General features: G+C 43.8%; 1 protein-coding gene and 1 long non-coding RNA gene across 8 annotated transcripts in view; one reads left to right on the top strand and one right to left on the bottom strand.

Moving 5' to 3' along the window:
- Positions 1-12,063, bottom strand: part of SPEN (spen family transcriptional repressor) — a 67,190-nt gene that overhangs the window by 32,876 nt on the left and 22,251 nt on the right. The window lies entirely within an intron of this gene.
- On the top strand, positions 6,386-10,833 carry LOC135425957 (uncharacterized). 2 transcript variants are annotated; one of them, XR_010435804.1, is made up of 3 exons: positions 6,386-7,482; positions 7,616-7,895; positions 9,619-10,833. It is a non-coding gene; the product is annotated as an uncharacterized LOC135425957 (long non-coding RNA). The 2 variants fall into 2 exon arrangements; XR_010435803.1 differs by having other exon boundaries at positions 7,616-7,905.

Here is a 12,063-nt window from a genome sequence, read left to right as displayed (position 1 = left end):
ACCCTGGTGAGAAGTCCCACTGCAGTCACCCCCAACTCCCACCTCCTCCAGCCGCGCCAGGATTCAACCAAATTATTCCGAGCGCTGTCAGGACGTGCCTGAAGAAGAGCAGCACTGATCAGTCTGTGCTCGCAGCAGCTTTGAGAAGCAAACGTGGGGCAGACCCCACCGCCACAGTCCAGCAAAAATGGCTTTCAACCCTTTGGCCAAAAGCAGCGTAGTCCCATGAAAGCCAACAGCCTTTGCCAGCTGCCGGCAGATGATCTAAATCAGTATTTTGCAAATGACACCTCAGAGCACATGAAATCTTTAAACAAACCCCCCATTTTAGTCCCAGATTCATGGGAGGTTGGTATGTCCTAACATCCCTGCATTGCAGAGGGAGAAGTAAGGTAAGAAGAGCCAAGGGCTTTGCCCAAGGTCATTCCGTGAATCACCGAGGGAACAGGCTCAGGAACTCGATCTCCCGGCTTGTGGGAGGCCAAATCTTTTCAAAATACCAAGAGAGCAACACAGAATCATTAAGGTTGGAAAAGAACTCCAAGATGATCAAGCCTAACATTTAAAGGCAGTTTCCTCAACAACAACAGCTTTCAAGAAGGGACCTACTCTGCATTTTAGGAAAAAAACACCAAAACTCTACTCCAAGTGCTGTCCAGGAGCCAGGACAGTGAAATGCCATTTAAAATTCAACCACCACTGTGTCCAAGTAGGCTACTAAAGGCTTACTTGTGGGATAAAAAGTAACTTCTTTGCCTTAAAAGCCCCGTCAAATGATTTCCTGGGAATAAACACTTTTAAATACAATTTTAAACCCATTTGGCATTAACTAAGAGTTGAGCACTGGGCATCTTTCAGAAGAAAAGTCTTTTTCATACATATGCTAAAACACAAAAAAGCCCCAGCTCTGATTCACCCCCAGGTTATTTCTGCAGTTATTTTTTAACATAAAGCTGTCGGTAGATCCCAGCAAACAGCCCTGCAGAATTAATTCTGTCTTCCTGTTTTGATAAAGCATCACACCTTGTCTTAAAAAAACCCAAACCTGGCACTATCTGTCAGCTCTTCTTCCTCCTCCCAAGCCAAGGCACTGGGTTTTTTAGCATCACACAAAACACCATTTGCTGAAATTCCTGATTTGGAGCAGTTCTGAAGTGGTGCATCTCTCCTATAAACAGAATTGTTCCTGGGATGGGAGTTGCAATGGAAGGCATGCCAAGATACACAGCTGATCTACAATGCTGCTTAAGTAAATTTGGGAGCCTGCAAAGCTTAATATAGAAATTCCCTTTATGGCAGATAATGCTGGGGAAGTTTAGCACTTCTAAAAATGGTCACTATTGTCCAAAGAATGAAATCCAAAAGAATACGGACAGAGTGACTCTAGTTCTCCATCAGAAATAAATCCATTAATCAAGGGTGTTTTTCCAAGATAATTTCTATTCTCTTACATCTTAGATCATAGAACAGTCCCTCTGATCTAAGGTTCTAATAGAATCTTCTACAGCCTTTCAAGGAAACACCAAAGAGATGAAGGGAACAATCATTTTTGAGGTTTGTTTTTGTTTTTCACGCCCCTTTTTAGACCAACAACAGTAACTGGAAGAAGCACAGGAGTGCTCTGTAGAACCGGAATGGGAGCTGCTGTTCCGGAGTAAAGGACTACTTAAAATGGAAGGCCTGGGAAAAAAATGTCATTTCTGTGATCTCAGCATACATTAGAGAAGAGAAGACATTTGATGAGTTGTATGCTAAGGATTAATTTGCCATTTAAAAATGCAGAGAACAGATGGATCTCTTGGCTAGGACTATATTTGGGAATTACTTCATTTTGCTGCCCACATGCAAATAAAAATACAACTAAAAGTAGAACTTTTTGTGAGATTTCACATGGGCAGAAAATACTGATGTCATGAAAATAAAATAAAAAAGAGTGTTTGTACGGAACGGGTACAGTGCCACAGCCTGGTGAATGTATAAAGGGCTGGGGGGGAAGAATGTATCTTTATGTTGAGCAACTATGGGGAGTAATGCCAGGCCTAGAAATTAAAAAACAAACAAAACCAACCCAGGAAAACCAGTATCATATGACAGTGTTTGTCACTTAAGAGTAACTTCTGATAAAGCACCTTATTGTAATTTAATTCCGTGGTGTTTGTTACGATTTAGTGATTAAATCTCCACACATGGTCAAAAGTTCGCGGATTTTCCTTCCCAAAAGCCTGGGCCGGTTCCATCACATTGACCAGGGATTGTAAAGCATTGATGAGCAATTAATTTGTGGGGAAAATAGAAAAGTAGGGAAAAATACAGAAAACAATACCTTACACCCCCCCTAGATCCAGCGCCTGCATGCCCCTGACCTCCACAGCACATGGGAGCAGCTGGGAAAGGAGGAGCAGTGGAAGACGACAGGATGGAAGAGAAGTCCTCCAAGGAATTCCCACAGGCAAAGCCTGCGTGCTTCCCTGATGGGATCTGGTGCTTCAAGCCCCCAAACCCTGGCAGCCACACGTACAGTATTAATTAAGCACCTTCCTTTTTACGCACGTGATTTCTCCAAGTCGGAGGGAAACTGAATATTAAAAAGCAAACCCAACATCAACTCCTGAGACAACTTAGATACCATCTCTGTTTCTCCTCCAGCAACACAATGAGCCTTTCTGCTCTTCCCTCCACCTCAAAAACAAACAAACAAACTGAAAACTTCACCCAGCAAAGCCCCGGCCGGCGAAGGACGTCCCGGCGTATTCCCAGACTCCGGAACAGGGATAAGCACAGCTCCACGCGTTTAGAAAGCCAAGAGGAACAGAAAATCTGTACTAACCCAACAGCTCCCTTTCTGTGACTAGTCATCCTTCACAATCCAACAGGACACACCAGGCAGTAAACAAACATGGAAGGGAGGGACCAACTTCAAAGCAAGTGTGTAAATCTTACATAATTTGAGGGTTTGAGATCTTGCAGCAACCTCTTACCCAACGAGGTGTCAGATGATCCAAGGAGGTCAGACCTGTAGCAGCCACAGTAAGTAGGACACTTTGCATCTCCCTGAGCCCAGCCTGGCACTGTTTGTCTGCAGTGCCGGCATTCCTGGGAATTCACTTTCAGGGAGAACAGTGCCTTTCTTTCACACGTTATCGCTCTAGAAAAGCTCTCTACTCCCAAACGGATGAAAGATAATAAACACGTGAATGCCCTTAGTGCCAGGATCTGCTGGAGATGTGTCTTAATTACTCCTGATTCTTGAAGGGCTTAATGAAGTTCTCGTATTTTCGCCCAAGTATAAAAATGATGAAAATTTCTGGATATCTGTGGAGAATATCAGGCAATCATGAAATGAGATGGCCCTGAAAACCACTTCCCTCTCGTAGGAAAGATTCTCCAAAAGGTACTTTTCCTGCCATCCTGGATTTCAGAGTGTCTTCGAGTCAAAACCATCACTTTGAGCTAAATAAAGCAACTGCACATGGAAGCCCAGACATTTCTCAGAGAGAAGGAATTAAAAGGCTCCGCGTCTCACTTCTCCAGACAGGAGACAGCACTCGTGGTTGGAAGGACCAGAAATGAAACAACAGCTCCCTACCTTTGTTACGGGGCTGTTGCAAGGAGGGATCACAGAGAAGTCTTGTTTCCTAATGCCAGAGCTATTTTTGCTCTTATATTAGGTACTTAATGAATAATTATGCAAGGACTTGATTAACATGACATCTACATAGTGCACATTTCATTCTTCCTCCTTTTGGAAACTCCACTTTACTTCAAGGTTTTAAAAAATTAGGACTACATCCCAGCACATAAATTATTTCTCCACACAACACTGAAGCCCTCGCCTCTCTCCAAGTCTGTGATTTTCCACTCAGTGCCGCACTGCCTCCTCCTCTCCGAGTGGCATTACCAGCTGATGATCTGGAGTGGGATCCCTAATCTCCTGCTAAGAAGCTTTTTCACTTAAAACCTTGATGCCATCATTAGTGGTTTGGGCACTTGCGACGTCGGGAGGATGCCTGGACGTTAAGGACAAAGCTAAGCCCATCAGGTACACGGTTAATTCAACGGGCAAAGATTAGGGGATGATACTATTTTTTATTTTTTTCCCCCAATAAGGCTTATTTGCCATTAATTCTCATCCCTGTGACCTTATTTAAGCACAACCTAAAGTTGTTTTTAAGGCTAATGCCAGGTCGCTGCAAGGAGAGCTGTTCTCCCAGCCCTCAGGTTTTAAGGGGAAGGTTCTCCTGCATCCAGCCTCTGGCAGAGCCAGCAACACCCTCTTTGGGGGAAAAAAAAAAACCCAACCAACAAATCGCTGTATTTGCAAATCCAAAGGGACGCTCTGTCTAGGCTTTAATAGGAACACCATAGGGCTGAGCCCAGGCGGGGGCTGGATTTCTCTTTGATCACCGTAATGACGGGTATTTTTCAGGAAGCATTCAATACAGCCTTCCCCTTTTGCTATTCATCCCACCACGTGAATATTCATTAGAAATTATTAAAGTGCCCATTATTCCAAAGGTCTTTAGGACAGGAATGCTCTCCCCCACCTCTGGTGCCTGTGGTGTGTCTCCATGTGAGCTGTCTGACTCCAACATCGATGCAGACAAACACTTCCAGGCTCCGATCCCTCTAATCTATTTCAGCGATGATTCACATCCCGGTTGTGTTTCTCCCAAAGAAAGGACAATCTGGACCACTCATGCAGAGTGAGGGAGCCATCACAGCCTAAGGCACCCCACGTTTCCCTGTTTTCTTTGGCTTTTTCAGGCTTGATTTCCCCTTGCTCTCTCGGTGTACAGCAAATTTCTTCCTGCCTCCAGGATCCCTCAGACTAAGCCCAGCTTCTGAGCAGTAACACGGGCAGCTTCAACTTCCCTGACCTCAGCTAATTCTTTCCTTCCCTCAGCCTACTCAAGATGATTAAGCAAAATACTTGGAAGGAAATCAAAGCCTTAAAAATGCAATTAGAAGTGACCATTTTGTTAATACGCGCACGCACAACCCCAAAGTCAAACCCAATCCACCGACAGCACCTGACCTTTGGGGAAAACAGCAATTTTTAGCAGCTCCCACGGATTTAAGGAATAGCCCAAAGTCTCCCACAACGCTGGTGAGAGCAATGCCTTCCATACAGCTCAGGTTTTTCCCACCATTCCTAAATAAGGAGGTTAGGAAGATCTGAAATCGCCAAATCTCACACCAGATACCAGCTCCCACAGACCAGCAGCTGTCCAGGGGTGACTTAAAAATGTTATTTTTAACACACAGTGGGTCTTCCTCCCCCAGCAGAGGAAAAGGCAAGTTCACATAAGGATCTGGATTCAGCTGCCAGAAATCCTCATATTCACTACCAAAGACTCTGATCTCATTGCAAGAAACCTTTACAGCACTGAAAATAAAATAATAATCTCTTTAAGAGAATGCAAAACAATAAAATCATTTTAGATTATAAAAAGTTATCGTTGTAATAAAACAAAAGATATTTTTCTAGAGTAATTTCCACTTCATCCATCCCTAACATTATGCATTTTTAAGACTCCTTTCCTGAAATAAATTTGAAAAAAGATATGATTTTTTTTTCCTCTGCTTGTGAAGAATCAAACGCCACTTTGAGAAAGCAGTTGAGCTTCTGGGCCCCAACACAGAAACAAAGCCTGACAGCCCAGATTTAGATAAACACCTACTTCTGAACATTTAGGAAGCTGCTTAATTGCTTTGTCATTTAGAGCCAGCAATTACCAACAATTACTGGGAGTGCGGCGAGGGGTGGGGGTATTAATTGCAGCCAAATGTCCACTCTTCTTTGGGCCGCTCATGCCAAGAAAACGACGTATAAAATAATTAAAAAACCCCACTCGGTTATAATTTTTCAAAGTATTATTGCCAATGTATTTAAAAGATGGGGGATGAGTTCTCCCAGAGGGACTAACAATGTTAAATGTCTATTTTATTTTGAAATTGTGTGCTTTCACGGCAACGGTGGTGTTAGGATATGAGGACAGGCTCCAAAATAACCCCTTTTGGGGATTTTTGGGGCTCAGCCCTCCAGCAGGGAAACCGGTGCTTAACTTGTAGAGCATTGAAAAAAATAAAATAAAAAAAATAAATAAACAACCTAAAATTGGAAGGTTGAGCGGGAGAGAGGGCGGTTTCCTCCCTCAGAGCTGGCTCTGACACAGGCGCTGCTGCTTCCCTTCCCCGCGCTGTGTGAGGGAAAACCTTCACGCAGGAGCGAGAGCTGCTCCAGCGTTAAGGGCTGGGGGGTGTTCTGTTATAATATTTTAATTAAAAATGGAGGTTTTTTGTGGCAATCGCGGTGTTTTTCCGCGGGGTTCGGGCGGCCCCGCCCCGGGGGCGGCGCGGCGGGTCCGGCTCCCGCCGGCTCAGACCGGTTCTGAGCACAAACAACCGCCCCCCGCCCGCGGGGACACCGCGGCGAGAAACACCCGCTTCTCCCCCAAAAACAGACCTTCCCCCTCAGAAACACCCTATTTTTCGTCAGAAACACCCGCTTTCCCCAAAAAAAACACTCGCTTTTCCCCAAAAAACACCCGTTCCCCCACCCCCCGCCCAAACACCCGCTTTCTCGGGGAAAAGGGAGTGGTTTGGGGGGAAACACGCTTCCCCCCCCCCAAACACCCTCTTTTCTCTCAGAAACACCCGCTTTCCCCCTCAAAACACCCGCTTTCCCCCAAAAAAACACCCGCTTTTCTCCCCCGAAACACCTGCTGCTCTTCCCTCAAAACCACAACGTTTTGCCCTCAAAAACACTCGCTTTGCCCCAAAGAACACATTCTTTCCCCAAAAACAGCGGCGCGAGGCGCCCGCGCCCCCCCGGCCGCGCCGCCATTACAGCGCTGGCCGCGCTCCGCCGGCCGTGAGGCGAGAGAAAGCGGCGGGGTTTCTGAGCGAGATAAAAATCTTATTATGCAACGCACATTTTTAATAGATTAGTGCCGAGTCCAGGGGTGAGGTAATGCGGGCTGTCGGCAGCTGGGGCGGAGGCTGAGGGACGGGCGGGTTGCGCTGGTCCCTCCCAAGGGCACCGAGGCACCATTTCCTCACCGCCCGTGAGGAGATCTCTGATATATCGCATTTTTTCTACGGGAGGATCTATTTATGTGGTTACACATGTGCGGGTACGTCTTTTTCGCCAGATCTCATGTATAAAGGTTTGCTTTCCGTATTCTAGTCTCCAGAGCCATCTGAAAACGTTCTGCCTGTGCTCAATCTCAAGAAACTCGATACAGTCCCAAGGGTAAAAAAACCACATTTAAAGGATGGTCTCGGTTATATTTAGCTGAGCAGCAGCACAGGCTGAGACGAGCAGAAACACAAGGAAGAACAAAGTGGAAACGCTCGACAGTTGGTAACAAAAACCTGCGAGTATCTGAGGTGGATTTTTTTTAATTTTCCTTTCCCTAATTCACATTTCGCCGTGCACAGAGAACATCAAAGCAGCACATGGGTTTATGTGAACAAAAGGTAAAGATGAGGTTTCACCTGACTCTAACAGGATTTACTGTTGCCTTTGTGTAATGGAAAAGGCTTCCTACTCTATGAAGTTCTTTAATTTTCATTTTTAAATCTTAACCTAATTCTTTTCCCATACAAACAGGAGCGTGCTCAACCCTGTCGTTCTAACCAGAAGACATGAAAAATATGCAGCTCATCTCTACAGCGCAAAATTTATGTGGAATTACTGAACCTCGACAAAAGCCATCTCACAAATTCTTCAATAAAGACTAAACAGCTACATTTAACCTCATTTTTCCCGATTTTTCATCTGTTCTCAGCACAGGCATCTCCAAACCCTCTCAAAATCCCAAATCCCAGCTAAGTCAGTGATTCATCACTTCTGGCAGCGACGAAGCGGGAAGGAGGAGATGAAGACAATGGTAGGGAAAGGTTTGCATTATGTAATGAAACTAAACTCACTTTTTTCTACTTTCACTTCAGCTGTTGACGCAGGGTAAGAAAGTCCCATACAAAATAAAATACACAGGAGGTTTCAGGGAGCCTGTTTTTCCCATGATTAAAATTCTCTTGGCAGTATTTTCCATCAGTTTATTTCAATATTAAGACACACACGTATTCTATTCCAACTGTAACTCCTTGCTCCAGAAAGAATTTCATCTAAGAGAAATCTAAAATTAAAACCAATCTCTAATTACCTTATGCCTTGCCCACTTGTCATGAGAACTTTAAGTACAGCTATTAGAATTACTAAAAAAATTCAATTTTCAAACATCTATACATGCAACTGCTTCCCACTGCCTGATTTCAGCAGGGCTGGAATGACTGTGCTCACCTAGATCTTGGTGAAAATAAAATCAGTTTTGTGTCTAAGCTGAAATTGCAGTTTTAATTCCACAGTATCTATTTTATATTACAAGCTATAGGGAATTATTCATCCAACTCCAGAATCCCTGACACGACACAACCAAATAAATACTCTTAAAAATAAATTAAAGGTGACTACATTGCAAACTATATGAAATTATTCATTTAACTTAGTGAATCCTCCAGCACCCTTGAAAACGGACAACTAAGTAAACATTCTTAAAAAATAAATTAAAGGCAAAAGGAAATCTCAGGTCGCTCATCTGTACATTTACACACAGGGTGTTTCCACTTCCACATTCTGGACTTCACCTATAGGAAATCAAACGCTGCCAGGATTTTGTAAATAATTTAAATCTCATCCCAACATGGATTTTGGGAGCGAAACGTCCCACTCTGAGGTGGTTCAGCACATCCCTGCAGCAAAGCTCTAAAGTAATTACTAACACATGGAGCAGCAAGAGATGTGTCAGGCCATCTGACGTTACAAAACTGGATCAAAAAGCCCAGAAATTATTTTTAGTGCACTAGAGCACCTCAACAAGCAGCCTAGAAAAGAGCTTTTTCTACAAAATAAAAAAAAAAGGAGGCTGGTTGTTTTTTCCAGGAGGTTGGGCAGGGCACAAACAAAATCTGGTTTGCTTCCTATGGGATCACGCAGCTTCCATCCATATCCAGCTTCTTCCATGACACAGTGCAGAAAATATGTTTGCTAATGTATCATTTGTGGTCTGCGTCTGAATCACCAAAACGGAGAAATTGAGGCTTCTGGTGGCGGAAAATTATAATTTTCAAGGTTTTTTTACTCTTTCAAGGTGATAAAAAAATTCCATCAACCCTTCTGCACGATATGGGTGGGGAATGAGCAATCTCCTGTTAAGAACATTTCAAAACACACATTCCTCCTCAAATCCACACAGGAACCACCCACATCCAGCAGCTTCCCCACCTCAGCCCGGTGGGCAACTTCAGAGAGGCCACAAAATACCCCGAATAAAGCCCAGCTTCACAGAATATCGGTTATTTTTAACATGTTCTTTTTGGTTTTAGTTTCTCAATTACTCCCTTGCAGCTCCATTACCTGCAAAGGCCTCCAAATAGCAATTTAAATCAAAGCTTAGTTGAGAGCCAACACAACAAACTGTGAACACCTTTATGAAATAAAGGCTTTCTTTGGGTTGTTTTTTAATTTTTAAGCAATCTGCAGAGCAATTTTTCCGACGTTACTGTCCAGGAAAATCATCCCCATTTAATCAAAGCGTTATTTCCTTCACGCAGCTCTTGAGAACCACAAGCAAGGAAGCCCAAACTTCTCCTTTGCCACCTTTCTGCTCGTTTCTCACAGCTCACACAGGACAGTGCCAGGCACAAAAATTCCCACCGGTGTTGAACACCCACCGTGTGTCCCAAACACCCCCGGGGGAGAGGCAGGACCCACCTCCCTGAGGAAACACAACTTTGCCTTTTCCACCTGCCAGCTGAGACCGGAGTGACCAAGTTCTTCTGCTTCAGAAGAATTCAGTGCCATAAAGACCTTAATAATTTCATAAAATTGGACATTTCCACTTATAAAAAGGCCATAAGAATCTCCAGCTTGCTAAAATCCCTGAGAGTACCACGGAAATTGCAGGAAATAATTATTCTCCTGACAAATGAAACTGGATATATTGCACAGTGAGTGGGAGCAGAGTGAAAAGGGGGTGAGGCAGCTTTCGCTCGCCACAGGGTATGAGGGGCTTAATATTTACGTGGCAAAATTCAGAATGTGCTAAAAATTAAACAGAAAAAAACACTTGTGCTTTGAAAGGCTTCAAGGCCAGGTGGGGTTTTGCTTCCCAAAGTAAAGAGAGGTTAAATGTTTATTAATATCTCACCGCTTGCTGAGCAACATGTAAAACTGCTCTCTCTTCAAAATTAAATAGACAATCCACCAGATTCTGTTACTTGCTCAACTGAGCTTGATTTTACTATATTAATAAGAAAAAAATGTTTATTTCCTCCCTGAGTATCGTCTACTTTTCCATTACTACAACCAGAAATTGCCAAGAAAATGAAACGCTCAAGCACAGCAGACGCTGCTTTTCTTCTCATTAAATCTGAAAACTGAGTTCCAGTGGGATTGTATTTAGTCCTCTCAAATCCAGAACAGGATTTCATCCTGCCTTGACATCCCAACAATAACATTTTACAAATATTACAAGTTTCTTGGACTCCCTTCTCACTCTGCAAGAAGCAAAGGAGCACCAGAAGAGATTTCCCCCCCCCCCTCCTGCTTGGGATTTTTTTATTAAACCTTAAATGTAACCAGCCCTCCTTTCAAATCCATCTTCTCTAGGATTTTTTTTTTTTGAGACCTCTGGAAGTCTCCGGGATTTTTTTAAGTGATAATAAGTGTGAAAAGTCTTTGACAAAGGGTTGTCTTTATCCAAGTCTTAAGCTCTCATTGAGAGAGGTGTCAGAAATAAAAAACCAGACGCTTAAAGCAGCCTAAAAGTCATCTCAAATCTTCTTCACCTGCTCTCCAGCCAAGACACCACCTGGATTTCTAAATCCAGGAAGAGAAAACAATAATTAAAAGAAGTAAATAAATATTGGCATGATTCTTTACACATGAGGGGATGAGGAAATCAGACGATTTCCTCATCTTCCCTTCTGTTGGCTCTGCCCTGTGTCAGCCCATATCACCCTTCCAGAAGGTCCAACGTTCAAGCAGGAAAGATTTGGTGAGAATAATTACCTTGATTTATACCACTGGTAAATTCCATTCATGGTGATAATCACAGAATCCCAGACTGGTTTGGGTTGGAGGGACCTTAAAGGTCCCTCTTGTTTCACCCCCTGCCATGGGCAGGGACACCTTCCAGCAGCCCAGGTTGCTCCAAGCCCCGTCCAACCTGGCCTTGGACACTTCCAGGGCTGGGGCAGCCACAGCTTCTCTGGGCAACCCTGTGCCAGGGCCTCCCCACCCTCACAGGGAGGGATTCCTTCCCAATATCCCATCTATCCCTGCCCACTGGCAGTGGGAAGCCATTCCCTTGTCCTGTCACTCCAAGCCCTTGTGAAATCGAACACTAGGTATTTATTCTACTGATACACTTATTTACTCAATGAATATTTTCAGTTTTAGAAAAGACCTGGTATGCAAAGGGAACGCTGCCAACTCTGCAAACCCTCCTGAGGAGCAGAGCTCTTCACCAAAGAGCAGAAAACATTTATGGGTGCAATTGTAGCTTCATAGTTTCCATCTCAGGGTGAATTTACTCTTAAAAGGCTAAAAATCAGAGAGGCACTTCAACATGAATTTAAAAATTATTAGAAGAAATCAGGGATTACCTCTAGCACCTTCTTTCCACCCTGTAGGTATTTTATGAAGCCACACAAATACAGAACTATCACAGAACCAAGGACAAGGGTGCATCACTAGGAAGAGTAAACTTGGATTATTTCCTTTTAATTCTTCCAAGTCTACAATTTTTGCTGCGAGGCAACAGGGGAAAAAATGGGAAGGCGACAAATCAACCTTTTAAATGTCAGCGGTGACAGGGAACGAGAGGAGATGGAACAATACCAGTCACCTTTTCCCAAAGTACCTTCAACTGTGGCCTGTAAAAGTAGCTGACCTTAAAATGTGCTTATTCCCTCACTGAAGCACATAACAGTGACCCTGTTCTCCAAGTACCTAGAAGGCACACCGTTCTCCGAACACACCGAAGTCACACCATC

The sequence above is a fragment of the Pseudopipra pipra genome, chromosome 22 (genome assembly GCF_036250125.1).
Source record: "Pseudopipra pipra isolate bDixPip1 chromosome 22, bDixPip1.hap1, whole genome shotgun sequence".
Lineage (NCBI taxonomy): Eukaryota > Metazoa > Chordata > Aves > Passeriformes > Pipridae > Pseudopipra > Pseudopipra pipra.
Note: the sequence above shows the minus strand (reverse complement) of the source record. Positions and strands in the feature narration are given on the sequence as shown.